The 17,785-nt window shown below is 36.8% G+C and overlaps 1 protein-coding gene across 1 annotated transcript in view; it reads right to left on the bottom strand.

Moving 5' to 3' along the window:
- Positions 1–9,588: 9,588 nt before the first annotated feature.
- The window catches only part of LOC140848273 (uncharacterized), a 236,360-nt gene continuing 228,163 nt past the window's right edge, over positions 9,589–17,785 (bottom strand). Inside the window, exon 5 of the mRNA XM_073230470.1 lies at positions 9,589–14,529. The gene's annotated coding sequence lies outside the window, so the exon portion shown is untranslated. The remainder of the gene's footprint in view (positions 14,530–17,785) is intronic.

The following is a 17,785-nucleotide window of genomic DNA, read 5'->3' as shown; positions in this document are numbered from 1 at the left end:
AAATTAGGCTTTGATCTTCTGTATAAACACAAACAGACCCTTTGCCCACACTTTGATATGCCCTTTATACCATTGTGCAGAACTCATTGGAAGTCACCACACAGGGAACAGTTTTTTTTTTTAAGAGAAAGGAATATTATCAGAAAAGTGTACCTCCATAGCCGATCATCGGACACCCTTTAAGTGATCAAAATAAAGGATATTTAAAGCATGCATTAATCATTGCTTTACCATTAGTTTTATCCTATCAAGGAGTAATCCCACTTCTCATTCTTTCTGTTTTTTTTTTAATCTTTAATCTACACTTGCATGACGAATATTATGTTTACTAGGCTCTCCCCTAAACCAGGTCCCCCCTATAAACCACTTTACAGTCACTGTCCATCAGCATAGCAAAATGTTGTAGAATCACTACTTGTCTTCTCTGTGTTGTACAGCCCTCCCCTTTCTCCCTCCCCCCCATGCATGCTAATCTTAACACCCCCTTTCTTCTTCCCCCCCTTATCCCTTCCTACCCACCCATCCTCCCCAGTCCCTTTCCCTTTGGTACCTGTTAGTCCATTTTGGGGTTCTGTAATTCCGCTGCTGTTTAGTTGCTTCAGTTTTTCCTTTGTTCTTATACTTCTCAGATGAATGAAATCATTTGGTATTTCTCTTTCTCTGCTTGGCTTATATCACTGAGCATAATACCCTCCAGCTCCATCCATGCTGCTGCAAATGGTAGGATTTTCCCTCTTCTTATGGCTGAGTAGTATTACATTGTGTATATGTACCACATCTTCTTTATCCATTCATCTACCAATGGACATTTAGGTTGCTTCCAATTCTTGGCTATTGTAAATACTGTTGTGATAAACATAGCAGTGCATCTGTCTTTCTCAAACTTGATTGCTGCATTCTTAGGGTAAATTCCTAGGAGTGGAATTCCTGGGTCAAATGGTAGGTCTTTTTTGAGCATATTGATGAACCTCCATACTGCTTTCCACAGTGGTTGAACGAATTTACATTCCCACCAGCAGTATAGGAGGGTTCCCCTTTCTCCACAGCCTCACCAACATTTGTTGTTGTTTGTCTTTTGGATGGCAGCCATCCTTATTGGTGTGAGGTGATATCTCATTGTAGTTTTAATTTGCATTTCTCTGATAATTAGCGATGTGAAGCATCTATTCATGTGTCTGTTGGCCATCTGTATTTCTTTTTTGGAGAACTGTCTGTTCAAGTTCCTGTGCCCAATTTTTAATTGGATTATTTGTTTTTTGATTGTTGAGGCGTGTGAGCTCTTTATATATTTTGGACGTCAAACCTTTATCGGATCTGTCATTTACAAATATATTCTCCCATACTGTAGGGTTCTTTTTTTTTCTATTGATGGTGTCTTTTGCTGTACAGAAGCTTTTCAGCGTAATAGTGTCCCACTTGTTCATTTTTGCTCTTGTTTTCCTTGCCCAGGGAGATATGTTCAAGAAGAGGTCAGTCATGTTTATGTCTAAAAGTTTTTTGCCTATATTTTTTTCTAAGAGTTTTATGGTTTCATGACTTACATTCAGGACTTTGATCCATTTTGAATTTACTTTTGTGTTTGGGGTTAGACAATGGTCCAGTTTCATTCTCCTACATGTAGCTGTCCAGTTTTGCCAGCACCATCTGTTGAAGAGACTGTCATTTTGCCATTGTATGTCCATGGCTCCTTTATCAAATATTAACTGACCATATATGTTTGGGTTAATTTCTGGAGTCTCTAATCTGTTCCACTGGTCTGTGGCTCTTTTCTTCTGCCAGTACTAAATTGTCTTGATTACTATGGCTTTGTAGTAGAGCTTGAAGTTGGGGAGTGAGATCCCCCCTGCTTTATTCTTCTTTTTCAGGATTGCTTTGGCTATTCGGGGTCTTTGGTGTTTCCATATGAATTTTTGAATTATTTGCTCCAGTTCATTGAAGAATGTTGCTGGTAATTTGAGAGGGATTGCATCAAATCTGTATATTGCTTTGGGCAGGATGGCCATTTTGATGATATTGATTCTTCCTAGCCAAGAGCATGGGATGAGTTTCCATTTTTTAGTGACCTCTTTAATTTCTCTTAAGACTTGTAGTTTTCAGGGTATAGGTCTTTCACTTCTTTGGTTAGGTTTATTCCTAGGTATTTTTTTTTTTTTTTGATGCAATTGTGAATGGAGTTGTTTTCCTGATTTCTCTTTCTATTGCTTCATTGTTAGTATATAGGAAAACCACAGATTTCTGTGTGTTAATTTTGTATCCTGTAACTTTCCTATATTCTGATATCAGTTCTAGTAGTTTTGGAGTGGAGCCTTTAGGTTTTTTATGGACAATATCATATAATCTGCAAATAATGACAGTTTAACTTCTTCTTTACCAATCTGGATTCCTTGTATTTCTTTGTTTTGTCTGATTGCCGTGGCAAGGATATCTAGTACTATGTTAAGTAACAGTGGGGAGAGCGGACATCTCTGTCTAGTTCCCGATCTCAGAGGTAATGCTTTCACCTTCTCGCTGTTCACTATAATGTTGGCTGTGGGTTTATCATATATGGCCTTTATTATGTTGAGGTACTTGGCCTATATTCCCATTTTGCTGAGAGTTTTTATCATGAATGGATGTTGAATTTTGTCAAATGCTTTTTCAGCATCTATGGAGATGATCATGTGGTTTTTGTCTTTCTTTTTGTTGATGTGGTGGATGATGTTGATGGATTTTCGAATGTTGTACCATCCTTGCCTCCCTGGGAATCCCTCTTGGTCATGGTGTATGTTCCATTTGATATACTGTTGAATTCTCTTTGCTAATATTTTATTGAGTATTTTTGCATCTACATTCATCAGGGATATTGGTCTGTCATTTTCTTTTTTTTGGTGGGGTCTTTGCCTGCTTTCGTATAAGGGTGATGTTGGCTCTTGGTTTCATTGATTTTTGCTATTGTTTTATTCTTCTCAATTTTGTTTATTTATTCTCTGATCTTTATTATGTCCCTCCTTCTGCTGACTTTAGGCCTCATTTGTTCTTCTTTTTCCAGTTTCGATAATTGTGATGTTAGACTATTCATTTGGGATTGTTCTTCCTTCTTCAAGTGTGCCTGGATTGCTATATACTTTCCTCTTAAGACTGCTTTCATTGTGTCCCACAGAAGTTGGGGCTTTGTGCTGTTGTTGTCATTTGTTTCTATATATTCCTTGATCTCTATTTTGATTTGTTCATTGATCCATTGATTATTTAGAAGCATGTTGTTAAGCCTCCATGTGTTTGTGAGCCTTTTTGTTTTCTTTGTAGAATTTATTTCTACTTTTATACCTTTGTGGTCTGAAAAATTGGTTGGTAGAATTTCAATATTTTGGAATTTACTGAGGCTCTTTTTGTGAGCTAGTATGTGGTCTATTCTGGAGAATGTTCCATGTGCACTTGAGAAGAATGTATATCCTGTTGCTTTTGGATGTAGAGTTCTATAAATGTCTATTAGGTCCATCTGTTCTAGTGTGTTGTTCAGTGCCTGTGTGTCCTTACTTATTTTCTGCCCAGTGGATCTATCCTTTGGGGTGAGTGGTGTGTTGAAGTCTCCTAAAATGAATGCATTGCAGTCTTTTTCCCTCTTTAATTCTGTTAGTATTTGTTTCACATATGCTGGTGCTCCTATGTTGGGTGCATATATATTTAGAATGGCTATATCCTCTTGTTAGACTGAGCCCTTTATCATTATGTATTGTCCTTCTTTATCTCTTGTTACTTTCTTTCTTTTGAAGTCTATTCTGTCTCATATTAGTACTGCAAATCCTGCTTTCTTCTCACTGTTGTTTGCCCGAAATATGTTTTTCCATCCCTTGACTTTTAGTCTGTGCATGTCTTTGGGTTTAAGGTGAGTTTCTTGTAAGCAGCTTATAGATCATTCTTGCTTTTTTATCCATTCTATTACTCTGTGTCTTTTGATTGGTGCATTAAGTCCATTTACATTTAGGGTGACTATTGAGAGATATGTACTTATTGCCATTGCAGGCTTTAGATTCATGGTTACCAAAGGATCAAGGTTATCCTCTTTAGTATCTTACTGCCTAACTTTGCTCACTTATTGAGCTGTTATATACACTGTCTGGAGATTCTTTTCTTCTCTCCCTTCTTATTCCTCCTCCTCCATTCTTCATATGTTGTGTGTTTTGTTCTGTGCTCCTTTTAGGAGTGCTCCCATCTAGAGCAGTCCCTGTAAGATGCCCTGTAGAGGTGGTTTGTGGGAAGCAAATTCCCTGATCTTTTGCTTGTCTGGGAATTGTTTAATCCCGCCATCATATTTAAATGATAGTCGTGCTAGATACAGTATCCTTGGTTCAAGGCCCTTCTGTTTCATTGCATTAAATATATTATGCCATTCTCTTCTGGCCTGTAGGGTTTCTGTTGAGAAGTCTGATGTTAGCCTGATGGTTTTTCCTTTATAGGTGACCTTTTTCTCTCTAGCTGCCTTTAAAACTCTTTCCTTGTCTGTGTATTTCCATGGTCTGTTTGATTATTTACTCCCCCAGTTTGGGGAAGTTTTCAGCAATTATTTCTTCAAGGAGACTTTCTATCCCTTTTCCTCTCTCTTCTTCTTCTGGTACCCCTATAATACGGATATTATTCCTTTTGGATTGGTCACATAGTTCTCTTAGTGTTGTTTCATTCCTGGAGATCCTATTATCTCTCTCTATGTCAGCTTCTATACGTTCCTGTTCTCTGGTTTCTATTCCTTCAATGGCCTCTTACATCTTATCCATTCTGCTTATAAATCCTTCCAGGGTTTGTTTCATTTCTGTGATCTCCTTCCTGACATCTGTGATCTCCATCCGGACTTCATCCCATTGCACTTGCATTTTTCTCTGCATCTCATCCCATTGCTCTTGCATTTTTCTCTGCATGTCCATCAGCATGTTCATGATTTTTATTTTGAATTCTTTTTCAGGAAGACTGGTTAGGTGTGTCTCCTCAGGTGTTGTCTCTGTGATCTTTGTCTGCCTGTAGTTTTGCCTTTTCATGGTGGTAGAGATAGTTTGCAGAGCTGGTACAAGTGACAGCTGGAAGAGCTTTCCTTCTTGTTGGTTTGTGGCCTTCCTCTCCTGGGAGAATAGTGACCTCTTGTGGCTTGTGCTGGGCAGCTGTGTGCAGACAGGGCTCTGCTTCCTGCCTGGCTGGTATGGAGTTTATCTCTGCTGTTCCTGTGGGCGTGGCCTGGCTCGGGCTGCTGCTCCAAAATTTGGAGCCCCATTGGAGGGAGAGCGGCTGGGAGGCTATTTATCTCCATAAGGGGCCTCTGTGCTCCCTGCTGTCCAGGGGGTTAGAGTGACCAGAGATCCCCAGATTCCCTGCCTCTGGACTAAATGTCCTGCCCTGCCCCTTTAAGACTTCCAAAAAGCACTCTCCAAACCAAAACAACAACAGCAACAACAAAAGAAAAAAAAATGAAAAGAAAAGAAAAATGCATGATTTTCTTTGTCTTCAGGTGCCGGTCTCAGGCATCCGCTCACTGGTCTTGCTTCCCTGTTTCCCTAGTATTAGGGTCCCTGTCCCTTTAAGACTTCCAGAAAGCACTCGCCAAAAGAAAAAAAAAAGGCCACTCCCGTTTCTTTGTTCTCTGGCATCGGCTTCAGGCTCACCGTTCCTGCCGCCCTGTTTCCCTAGTATCCAGAACCCCACGCATGCACTGTGTCTGCGCTCTGGTCTGGATGGCTGGTGCTAGGTGTTCAGTAGTCCTGGGCTCCCTCTCCCTCCCTGCTGACTCCTCTCCACCCGCTGGGAGCTGGGGGGAGGGGCGCTCGGGTCCCGCCGGGCCGGGGTTTGTATCTTAGCCCCTTCGCAAGGTGCTGGGTTCTCACATGTGTGGATGTGGTCTGGATGTTGTCCTGTGTCCTCTGGTCTCTATTTTAGGAAGAGTTGTCTTTGTTATATTTTCATACATAAATGTGGTTTTGGGAGGAGATTTCTGCTGCTCTACTCACGCCGCCATCTTGGCTCCACCAACATTAACATTTTTAAATGCCATTATCATTAACTCCAATTTAGCATAGTTTGAAATTAAAGGACCAGTGAATGTGAAAATAACACTTTTATAGGTATATTTGGTGTGAGAGGTTCTCCACCCTTAGGTGAAGTGGCATAATGCAATTGGAATTTCATTTACAAGGTTATATTCATAGTGGTCTGATAATCAGTAAAGACTTTTAATCCTACACATGGATTTTTATTCCCCTCTGATATTTTCATTAAATAAACATTTCCTTCTCTCCAAGAACATACCTACAGAATTGTTTCTAGGTATACACAAAATTGGGACCATATTTTGTGTACTTACTAACTTAAATAACTTAAAACTATCAAAATTCCACATTATTGAAATTACTACATTCAGCCTAACCTCTAGAACTCTTGCAATTTCTTTTTGTTAGAGTCTTTCTCCTTGATCCCCACCTGAATTCTGAAGCCCTTGCATTTAATAATGTCAACCCTCTTAAAATAAGAGCAGTCAGCAATGGGAGAGGCTTTATCCATGTAACTTCCAGTCCTGTCCTGAAAAATATTTCTTAATATAATTTCAAATGACAAACTATAAGTGGGTCATTTAATACTAGTCACTAAGCACATTCTGACAGAACTACATTGAAGCTATAAGTAGAACTTCTAACTAATAAATGGTCTTTATAATTGCTTTTCAATTGTTACAGATTTTCTTTTTTTGATAATTTGCTATTAATATTTTTGAACTGGAAACTTTAAAGTCAGCCAGTAGCTGCATACTCAGCCATGTAGTTCTATAATTCAATTAAACTATTGTAAAAATAGATTTGTATAAACAGGTCACTACATCCTTCTGTGTAAGAGCTAAAAGAGCTTGGAAGCGATGCCATGTGTTGAGGGGAGCATCTACACGGAGCCCCTTACACTGTCTGGCAAGAAACATAGCCCACTAAGTATCTTCTACTTCTCTGTATTAGTTTGCAAGAATTGCAATAACAAAATGCCAGAGACTGGGTAACAAACAACAGAAATTTATTTTCTCACAGTGCTCGAGGCCAAAAGTCCAAAATTAGGGTGTCAGCAGATTGGGTCTCTCCTGAAGACACTCCTTAGTTCACAGATGCATCCTGTTCATGTGATCATCCCCTGTGTGCATGCAAGTCCCTGGTATTTATGCACCCAAACTCCCTATTCTTTTAAGTACACCAGTGAATACAGGACCAGGGCCCACCCTAAAGCCTGATTTTAATTACCTCTTCAAGGACCCTGTCTCTAAATAAGCTCTCATTCTTCAGTATTGGGGGTTAGGACTCAATACATGATTTGGAGGGGATGTAAATCAGCCCTTAATGGCACCCTAAGTTATAACTTCCCAGAAAATATGGTAGCAAGAATCTAAGCATACTTCTGTTTGGGTGATAGCAATGATGTATTTTTTCTTCTCCCTACACGATTTTCTCTGTTCCCCACTCCAAGATCCATTCCACAAAGATGTTATGAGACCTCTTATTCATGGAAAGAGTGGAGTGGGTTCTCTTAATGGTTATAAGTCCCTAGAGAGGATCATTCAAACCTGAGCATCACATGAGAAGAAATAATACTGAAATAAAATATTCAAATGTGAATAAGCAATAGTAAGACATTCTCTTATAGTGGTTCAAAAATCAGATACGAAACTATATAATTAAGAGAAAGAAAATTTCTAGAGTCCCTCTAGAAACTGAGCAATATCTGGCCTGAAAAGTTTATAGGAAAAGAAATTGTTGCATATTTATGAAAGAGGACTGGAAATCAAGTACATAAGCTTTTATATTTTGAATAAACCCAAATAAAATGCATAACTTTATTTTTTAAAGAAAATGTTAATTTAGTAGCATAAATTATGAGTTGTGAGCATGAAAAAAGAAATTCCAAGTTTCCAAGTAAACTGAACTCAAACCCAGTTTTAGAGTCAGCAATCAGTATCAAAATCCTCCATAACCTTGCTAGCAAAATTTGCTGTAGATTTATTTACATTTGGTGGACTTTGAAACATAACAAATACTTGCCCTGAAATTTTCTGATGAAGCAGCTAAATTGGATTAGGTTCTTATGTTAAATAGCAATGAATCATTATCAGCTGTGAGCTTCCTCCTTCTCAAATGTGCCATCACAGCATTCCTGTTAAAAACTTTTTTTTAATGCATTTCTTAATACCCTCAAACAATTAACCAAAACTTCACTTAAGCTTTTGCTGGCAGGGAAAATCAAAGTGCCATAATCTCTCACATTGTATCAAATTTGTCTCCAATATTACATTAATGAGTATTTCTGAATAATAAATGATCAATTGCTTTGCTAAAACACTGATGTTTTCCTCCTAAGCTACTTAAAAATTTTAATGTAATGCCCGTCTGCCTGATTCTTTACTGGGGTGTCAACAGCAACTTGATTGCAATCTCCAGGAGTGCAATGCTTTGGTTAAAATCCTTCATTTCTTATTAAGTAACACTATACTTATCCTCTTAGCAAGGAAGAAATAATGCTACTGACACAAAATTTCAAGTATCCAAGTATCTATGACATTCTCAATTCTCATATATCCTTGAGCAAACTATGTGCATTATGTACTAATAGTGGTCCATGTCTTTTAAGCATTCATTTATTCATTAAATTCACTCATTTATCATGTAATGTATTTTAGTGCATGTTCTGAGCTATCCTATTGGGGCTTGGAGATACAAAGATGAAAGAGACAGTCTATGCCCACAGGAGGTTTACAGGACCTTGTAATGCTTATTCCAGTACAAGACTGCTGATATTGTGGATTGAATCAGAAAGTAGACATGACTGACTACAAAGAGAATCTGTGTGTTGCACTTTACGTATATTTATGTATGTTGCTCTCGAATTTAAAGAGTAAGATACGGTGAAATAACAATGATATTAATAGTGGATACAAGCAGCATCAATGCTTTCCATGGAGCGTACCCATATAAACTACCTTTTGCAACCACCATTGCAACCACCATTTGCAGGAGCATGAGCTGTATTTGATTCACAAATGACCTTCATTTGGACCACACACAATAGGATAACTGCTAGCACCACATATTCAAATTGTTTGAAGCCATGATTCCATTTATGTTAATAGCAATATTCTTGTTTTTCCTGCTTTCAGTTAATTTAGTTAACCATAAACAAGAACCCTTCATTGCTCTCCTGCCCTGGGCCAGAAGTTCCCATAAGAGCCTTTGTTTCTTAGCTCTTACCAAAATTACAATTTACTTTAAATTGTGTTATACTTAAATAATGCCCATCTCTTCCATGACAGCTCCAAGAAGGCTGGGACTTTGCCAGTTTTTACTTAGTAATTTATTTTTAGTGTCTAATACAATGCCTGACACAAACTAGATACTTTATAGTTTTTGATAAAATAAAAATGAATCTAAATTAAATACATATAATGAGTGTCCACCTTATTAATATTTCAGTAGTTGTTTATAAAAAATGGCTGAAAGGATGTGTCAATAGAAGAATGAATTCTATAATTAAGATTTGGTGAGCATACTGCCACACTTTACTGACTTCCTTTCACTTATTTGCCAGATATATTGAAGAAGAACAGCATGACATAAATTAATTTAAAGTGGACAGTAACTATTTGTATACAGATTTTTCTCTGGGAAAATTGGTTTATGAGAGAATCAATCATGTTCCCTTGGGGTAAAGGTAAGTGTGTTTGCAAGAAACCCACCCAGACTCCTACTATTTGAGAAAAAGAAAAATAACCACAACTATTTCCAAATAAATTAAAATTTTATGAAGATTTAAGGTTATGATTGGTTAAATAACAATGAATTAAAATATATTAGGGTGATCTGCAATTTGTAAACATTCAAATCCTTCTTTTTTATATGATCAAAGAATATTACTTTAAAAAACACAAAGAAGCAGTCATCTCTGGAAATCTTTCCATTTGTGACATCATGCGAAGTGAAATAAGCCAGCCACAGAACAAATACTACATCATCACATTTACATAAGAAATATAAAATAGTCAAACTCACAGAAGCAGAGAGTAGAATAACAGCAATTTTGAGAGCTTGGTTGTCTTTGAGAAACTAAGTATAAAGTCTCTGTATGGACATTGACAATGACTATCCCACTGAGAAGTATTTTCATCCATACCTTTTCTGCCATCTATAATTAACTCAGCCTCCATCTAAACCCTACAATGCTACTTTATTATTTCCCTAGATGTTTTCTTTCTTACATTAAGACTTAACATGTTTGTACTGTTAGTATTTCCTATGAATTTCCACTAAAGGAGTTATTATCAAAATCACTATGAATTTTCTTGACTATGGAACTATGGAAGTTGTTTATGACCTTTTAATAAATAACTTGACACTACAGTAAAGAAACTATGATCTGTCTTGACCTATTTACCATTCAAGTGAGTCCCTGGAGCCCAGACACAGCCAAACAATTCGACTCTGTTTCAGGGTTCTCCATCAACAAATTCTTCAGTCAACTCTGGTAATATACCCACTGATCTGCTATCTTCTTTTTGATTCAAGGGGTAAGACTGATTTCCTATTGTATGTTCTGTGATTTGGTGGTACTCAAGTCTGCAGCCTGGCATTCCTTCCTGCTTTGGGTCAATCTTTATTCCCACTCCTGATGATTCACCTAGCAGAAGTGTCCTTCTGTGAGGTGAATTCAGTTGCCACAATTTGGGGTGTGGACTGCCACAGTAATTGGATGGCAGGTGATGTGATCTCCAGGCTCCTAGCTGCCTGAAGTGTCACTGACCCTTTACTAAAGTATTTTGATTAGTTTTAAATTTTAAAACTGTCACCTTGGCTACAGAAAAGAGAACTGGTTAGAAGGAGGTAAATGGATACAAAGAGATCAGTTAAGAGAAAATTGCTTTGGGCAGGATGGCCATTTTGACAATATTAATTCTTCCTATCCATGAAAACAGGATAGATTTCCATTTATTGGTGTCTTCTGTAATTTCTCTCATGAGAGTCTTAATAGTTTTCAGAGTGCATGTCTTTCACCTCCTTGGTTAGGTTTATTCCTAGGTATTTTATCCTTTCTGATGCAATTGTAAATGAAATTGTTTTCCTGATTTCTCTTTCTGCTAGTTCATCGTTAGTATCTAGGTGTGACAGATTTCTGTGTATTAACTTTGTATCCTGCAACTTTGCTGAATTAATTTATTTGTTCTAACAGTATTTTGGCGGAGTCTTTAGGGTTTTCTATGTATAATATCATGTCACCTGCAAATAGTGACAGTTTAGTTTCTTCCTTACCAACTTGGAATCTTTTTATCTCTTTGTGTTGTCTGATTGCTGTGGCTAGGACCTCCAGTACTATGTTAAATAAAAGTGGTGAGAGTGGACATCCTTGTCTTGTTCCTGATCTTAGGGGAAAAGCTCTCAGCTTTTCACTGTTAGGTATGATGTTGGCTGTGGGTTTGTCATATGCAGCCTTTATTAGGTTGAGGTACTTGCCCTCTATACCCACTTTTTTGAGGTTTTATCATAAATGGATGTTGAATTTTATCAAATGCTTTTTCTGCATCTACTGAGATATCATCTGGTTTTTATCCTTCTCTTTTTTAATGTGGTATATGATATTGATTGATGTATGAATATTGTACCATCCTTGCATCCCTGGAATAAATCCCACGTGGTCATGATGGATGATCTTTCTATGTGTTTTTTAATTTGATTTGCTAATATTTTGTTGAGGATTTTTGCATGTATGTTCATCAGGGATATTGGTCTGTAATTTTCTTTTTTTGTGCTGTCTTTACCTAGTTATGGTATTAGAGTAATGTTGGCCTCATAAAATGAGTTTGGAAGTATTACCCTCTCCTACCTTTTGGAATTTTTTTTTCCTTTATTTTTTATTTATTTATTTATTTTGATATTGTACTTTTTGGAATATTTTAAGAAGGATGGGTATTAGCTCTTATTTAAATGTTTGGTAGAATTCAGCTATGAAGCCATCTTACCCTGGACCTTTGTTTTTTGAGAGTTATTTAGGATTTTTTTCTTTAATGGAGAAAACTTAAATATGTTCCAAAGCTTAAGGATAGGCAGAGCGCAGAGGATTTTTAGGGCAGTGAAACTATTCTGTATAATACTATAATGGTAACTATATATAATTACATATTTGTCAAACCTACAGAATCTATACCACCAAGAGTGGACCCTAATGTAAACTATGGACGTTGGTTGATAATGGCGTGTCAATGGGTACTTATTGACTGTGAATAATGCATGACTCTGAACAACATCTATAGGACGTTGTTAGTAGGGGGATCTATGCATGTGTAGGTTCATGGGATATATGGGAATTGTCTGTACTTTTCAATTTTGCTGTGAACCTAAAAGTGCTCTAAAAAATAGTCTATGTAAAAAAATAACCAAATAAAAGATGAGAACTATTCACTTAAAAAAGGGAGGGAGGGAGAGAGAGAGAGAGAGAGAGAGAGAGAGAGAGAATATACAAGACAGAGAAGGTATGGCATTTCATGGAACATAGAAGAATTAAATAGCCATATGAATACTAAATGCTGATAGTAGAAAATCCCAGTCCTCTCTCCTCACTTTACTGTCACAATACTGAGAGCCAGATCTTAACTTAAGGATGAAATTAGAAGATGATTTCCTGGAGATTGCATTAAGTCCAAGAGGTAATACATGGAGATACAGACATGGGAATTTCTCAATCTATGATTCTTCTAAATCATCCTACAGTAAAGCTCTACATTGAGGGCCCTACCTGTACACTTAGAACTTCTAATCTTCTTCTCCTTCTAAATCATGAGTAGAAATACTAGACATTTGGGAAAGTTTTTAAAATGAAAGTTAGAAAACTAACAGTAAAGAAAAAAGGAAAGGAAAAGAAAGCTACAAAATAACTACCCTAACAGACTCAAAAAAGTCAGAGAATATATTGCATTCACGAAACATGATTAAAAACATGATAAAAAGAAGGAAAAACACAATAGCAGGGATGGGAAATAAGGTTGAGGAAACTTCTGAGAGTAAGACAATAAAGAGATGAAAAATAAGACAGTGAGGATGTCTAACATCTGGAAAAGAGAAGAGCCAGAAAAAAGTAACAGGAGCTCATTAATGACAGAATTCAAGAGAAGTTACCAGATTTGAAGGACATGAGTGTTTGGATTATAAAGCCTCATGGAAGAATCCCCCACAAAAAATGAAAGAAAATAGGCCAATGCCAAGATACATCATTGTGAAATTTAATAACAGGAAAGGCAAGGCAAAGATTCTACAAACTTTAAAAAGATTGATAGCTTAATTCATTAATTAATTAATGAAAAGTGACCTACATGAACAAAATTTGAAATGGCCTCACAGCAGCAACACTTAGCAAACAGACACCCCTTCTCCCTCTACCTCCCCCTCAGCGCTTTATATACACACACATATATACACATATTCATCACAGATATATATCACATATGAGATCACATATATTGCAGTATATGTGATAAGGTATGTATGCATGATTTGATATGTCATACATATCATATATCTGATCATAAATTATATACCTGATCATGTGATTTATGATCATACATGATATGTAATATATGATAAGTGTCATCACATGTATATGTGTATAATAGGATGTGGGCCATATAACTATAGAAAGGTAGAGACAGAGAGAGATGACACAGCTCTATCTGTGATGAAAATGTGTGGCTCTGAGCACAGTTACCCTGGTAGAGGCTGGTATGGGGCTGCTTTTCCCTAGTGCTTTTCAGTCCTCAGAACTGCAGTAACTGTGAAAGATTTCCGTCTCCTCCACACAATTCCTTAACTACTCATTGTATGTGCCACTCTACTTCTTTCAAATGAAGCAGAGGAAAATTTATCTAAAATAAATATTAGGTACCAGATATAGGCAAATAAATTTCCTGTTTTTCTCTTGAAAATATGCTGCTGTTGGTTTGCTTTTGTAAGGCTACTTGAGACTTCATATAGTCAATAACCAAATGGAAATTCAGTTCTAAAACAGTAATCATTTGCAGTGAAGTCGCTGTAAAATTTTGATCCTACCAGCCACCACAAATTAATCAGTGTCAAATCAGGTCAGTATTTTAATGGAAGCCAAACAAGACTATTTTGGCTACTCCTGGCATTGGCAATTCCATAGGCAACAAAATGTCTTCTGAGCTCAGTGCAGAATTGCAACATCAGCATTTCATTAAATAGCACTTGAGGCGAGCGGTGCCAATATCGGTGATGTAAACATTCTATGGTTCTTTGGCAGGAGAAAAAATATTTCCCCCTTCTTATTCGCCAAATTTTGTGTTGCATTATTACATCTTTCTTTTTCCACTATATTTAGATGTTTGTTCTTAGTCTTCTTCATTCCCTTTCCTAAACTTTTGGGCAGAATTGTTCTCATGCAGCCAGCACACTCCTTCAAAGTGGGTCTTCTCTTGCACTCACCACCAGTAGTTTCCATATCATATATACAATCCATGAAGAGCTGGGGCTGGAAAACTGCTTTCTGTCAATGACAAAAATGAATATCAAACTTATTGAGATGTATATTATACACCTAATGAGAAATTTAATATATTCTGCAGTATTTTTCTACTTCCTCAATGTTTGAAAATCTATTTAGACATGGATAAAAATAAATTTTTTTGTGAGGGGAGTCTAAAGCTTTTATTCCTTTAGCTTAAACTTGTTGACCAGGGATATTGGGTTGAAAATCACATTAATCAATCAAAATTAATTCACATGTTTCAAGGAGCATGTTACAAAATACTGGGCATAAAGGTTTCCCTTATTTCCAGATGGTAGTGGCAAAAAGGGCTGATATGAGGGACAACTAGAGCTGTGCAAAAAAGGAAAGATGAATCAATGCAAGTCAAAAGATGCCAGTGTATTTGAATGGAAGCACATGGAGATGCAATGTTTTAAATTAGACTACCCTAACTAGCAGATCTTTAGCAGATCTTTTTATATTTGTGGTAAAAATCCCTAACAAAAACTAAATGATTTCTTATCCAGTTAGTAGTTCTAACAAAGTACAAAGTTAGCTCTTTTAATAAAAAAACTGAACAAGTATTTTGTTATTTACCAAAAGAGGAGACCAGGCCATAAAATGCAACGTCATGAACTTGTAAGGCACTAGTTTTAGAAATCAGAATCCGTGGGTTCCAGCCCAGTGCTTCCACTAACCAGAAATGTGGACTAGACACATTTCACCAATTTGGAGCTTAGTTTTCTAATTTTCAAAAATGAAGATACTGGGGGGAATAAAACAGTTACTTTTAAAAAATAATACCCTATAAAATAAATCACTACTATTAGAAAAGTAACTCAAATGCATGTCCTACTCATCATCATGGGAGTAAATGCACAAATACAAAGATTTGTAATGACCTATTTAGTGATAAATTTCTCCTGGTAAACCTCAAACTTTATTCCTGGAGGCATTTTAAACACTGAAAACAGAACCCTTATCTCTAAACAAACTTTCAGAGAAGCTAATAATGACAGAAAAGTTTAACTGTTTTTCCCTACCTTTAAAGAAGATTTTCTGTAATACATGTTTTGACTCTCAAAACGTATTTTATGCTTATTAGATGCTTGTTTACTTTTCTAACCACTTTTTTCATTATAAATTATTTCCAAAAGTAAGAAACATTTAAAAATAAGAAAAAGGCAGTTTTAAAATTTTATTTTGGTATCATTAATCTACAATTACATAAAGGACATTATGTTCACTAGGCTCCCCCCCTCACCAAGTCCCCCCAACATACCTGTTCACAGTCACTGTCCATCAACATAATAAGATGCTGTAAAATCACTACTTGTCTTCTCTGTGTTGCACAGCCCTCCCTGTGCCCCCACACACACTATACATGCTAATTGTAATGCCCCCTTTTGTTTTCCCTGCCCTTATCCCTCCCTTCCCACACGTCCTCCACAATCCCTTTCCCTTTGGTGACTGTTAGTCCATTCTTGGGTTCTGTGCTTCTGCTGCTGTTTTGTTGCTTCAGTTTTCCTTTGTTCTTATACTCCACATATGAGTGAAATCATTTGGTACTTGTCTTTCTCCACCTGGCTTATTTCACTGAGCATAATACTCTCTACCTCCATCCATGTTGTTGCAAATGCTAGGACCTCTTTTTTTCTTATAGCTGAGTAATATTCCTTTGTGTATATGTACCACATCTTCTTTATACATTCATCTACTGATGGACATTTAGGTTGCTTCCATATCTTGGATATTGTAAATAGTGCAGTGATAAATGTGGGGGTGGATCTGTCTTTTTCAAACTGGAGTGCTGCCTTCTTGGTATAAATTCCTAGAAGTGGAATTACTGGGTCAAATGGTATTTCTATTTTGAGCATTTTGAGGAACCTCCATACTGCTTTCCACAATAGTTGAACTAATTTACATCCCCAACAGCAACCTTTCTCCACAACCTCGCCAACATTTGTTGTTGTTTGTCTTTTGGATGGTGGTGATCCTTACTGGTGTGAGATGATATTTCACTGTGGTTTTAATTTGCATTTCTCTGATGACAAGCCATGTGGAGCATCTTTTCATGTGTCTGTTGGCCATCTGAATTTCTTCTTTAGAGAACTGTCTATTCAGCACCTCTGCCCATTTTTTAATTGGATTACTTGCTTTTTATTTGTTGAGGTGTGTGACCTCTTTATATATTTTGGATGTCAACCCTTTGTCGGATCTGTCATTTATGAATATATTCTCCCATACTATAGGATAATTTTGTTCTATTGATGGTGTCCTATGCTGTACAGAAGCTTTTCAGCTTGATATAGTCCCATTTGTTCATTTTTGCTTTTGTTGCCCTTGCCTGGGGAGATATGTTCAAGAAGACGTCACTCATGTTTATTTCTAAGAGATTTTTGCCTATGTTTTTTTCTAAGAGTTTTATGGTTTCATGACTTACATTCAAGTCTTTGATCCATTTCAAATTTACTTTTGTGTATGGGGTTAGACAGTGATCCAGTTTCACTCTCTTACATGTAGCTGTCCAGTTTTGCCCGCACCACCTATTGAAGAGACTGTCATTTCCCTATTGTATGTCCATGGCCCCTTTATCGAAAATTAGTTGACCATATATGTTTGGGTTACTGTTTGGAGTCTCTATTCTGTTCCATTGGTCTTAGGTTCTGTTCTTGTGCCAGTACCAAATTGTCTTGATTAATGTGGCTTAGTAGTAGAGCTTGAAGTTGGGGAGTGAGATCCACCTCACTTTATTCTTCCTTCTCAGGATTGCTTTAGCTATTCGGTGTCTTTGGAGTTTCCATATGAATTTTTGAACTATTTGTTCCAGTTCATTGAAGAATGCTGTTGGTAGTTTGATAGGGATTGCATCGAATCTGTATATTGCTTTGGGCAGGATGGCCATTTTGACCATATTAATTCTTCCTAGCCAGAAGCATGTGATGTTTCCATTTGTTAGTGACCTCTTTAATTTCTCTTAAGAGTATCTTAAAGTTTTCAGAGTATAGGTCTTTCACTTCCTTGGTTAGGTTTATTCCTAGGTATTTTATTCTTTTTGATGCTATTGTGAATGGAATTGTCTTCCTGATTTCTCTTTCTATTAGTTTATTGTTAGTGTATAGGAAAGCCACAGATTTCTGTGTGTTAATTTTGTATCCTGCAACTTTGCTGAATTCTGACATTAGGTCTAGTAGTTTCAGAGTGGAGTCTTGAGGGTGTTTTTATTACAATATCATGTCATCTGCAAATAGTGACAGTTTAACTTCTTCTTTAC

The sequence above is a fragment of the Manis javanica genome, chromosome 3 (genome assembly GCF_040802235.1).
Source record: "Manis javanica isolate MJ-LG chromosome 3, MJ_LKY, whole genome shotgun sequence".
In the NCBI taxonomy this organism is placed as follows: domain Eukaryota; kingdom Metazoa; phylum Chordata; class Mammalia; order Pholidota; family Manidae; genus Manis; species Manis javanica.
The sequence above is the reverse complement of the archived record's forward strand: the minus strand, read 5'-3'. Positions and strand labels throughout refer to the sequence as shown.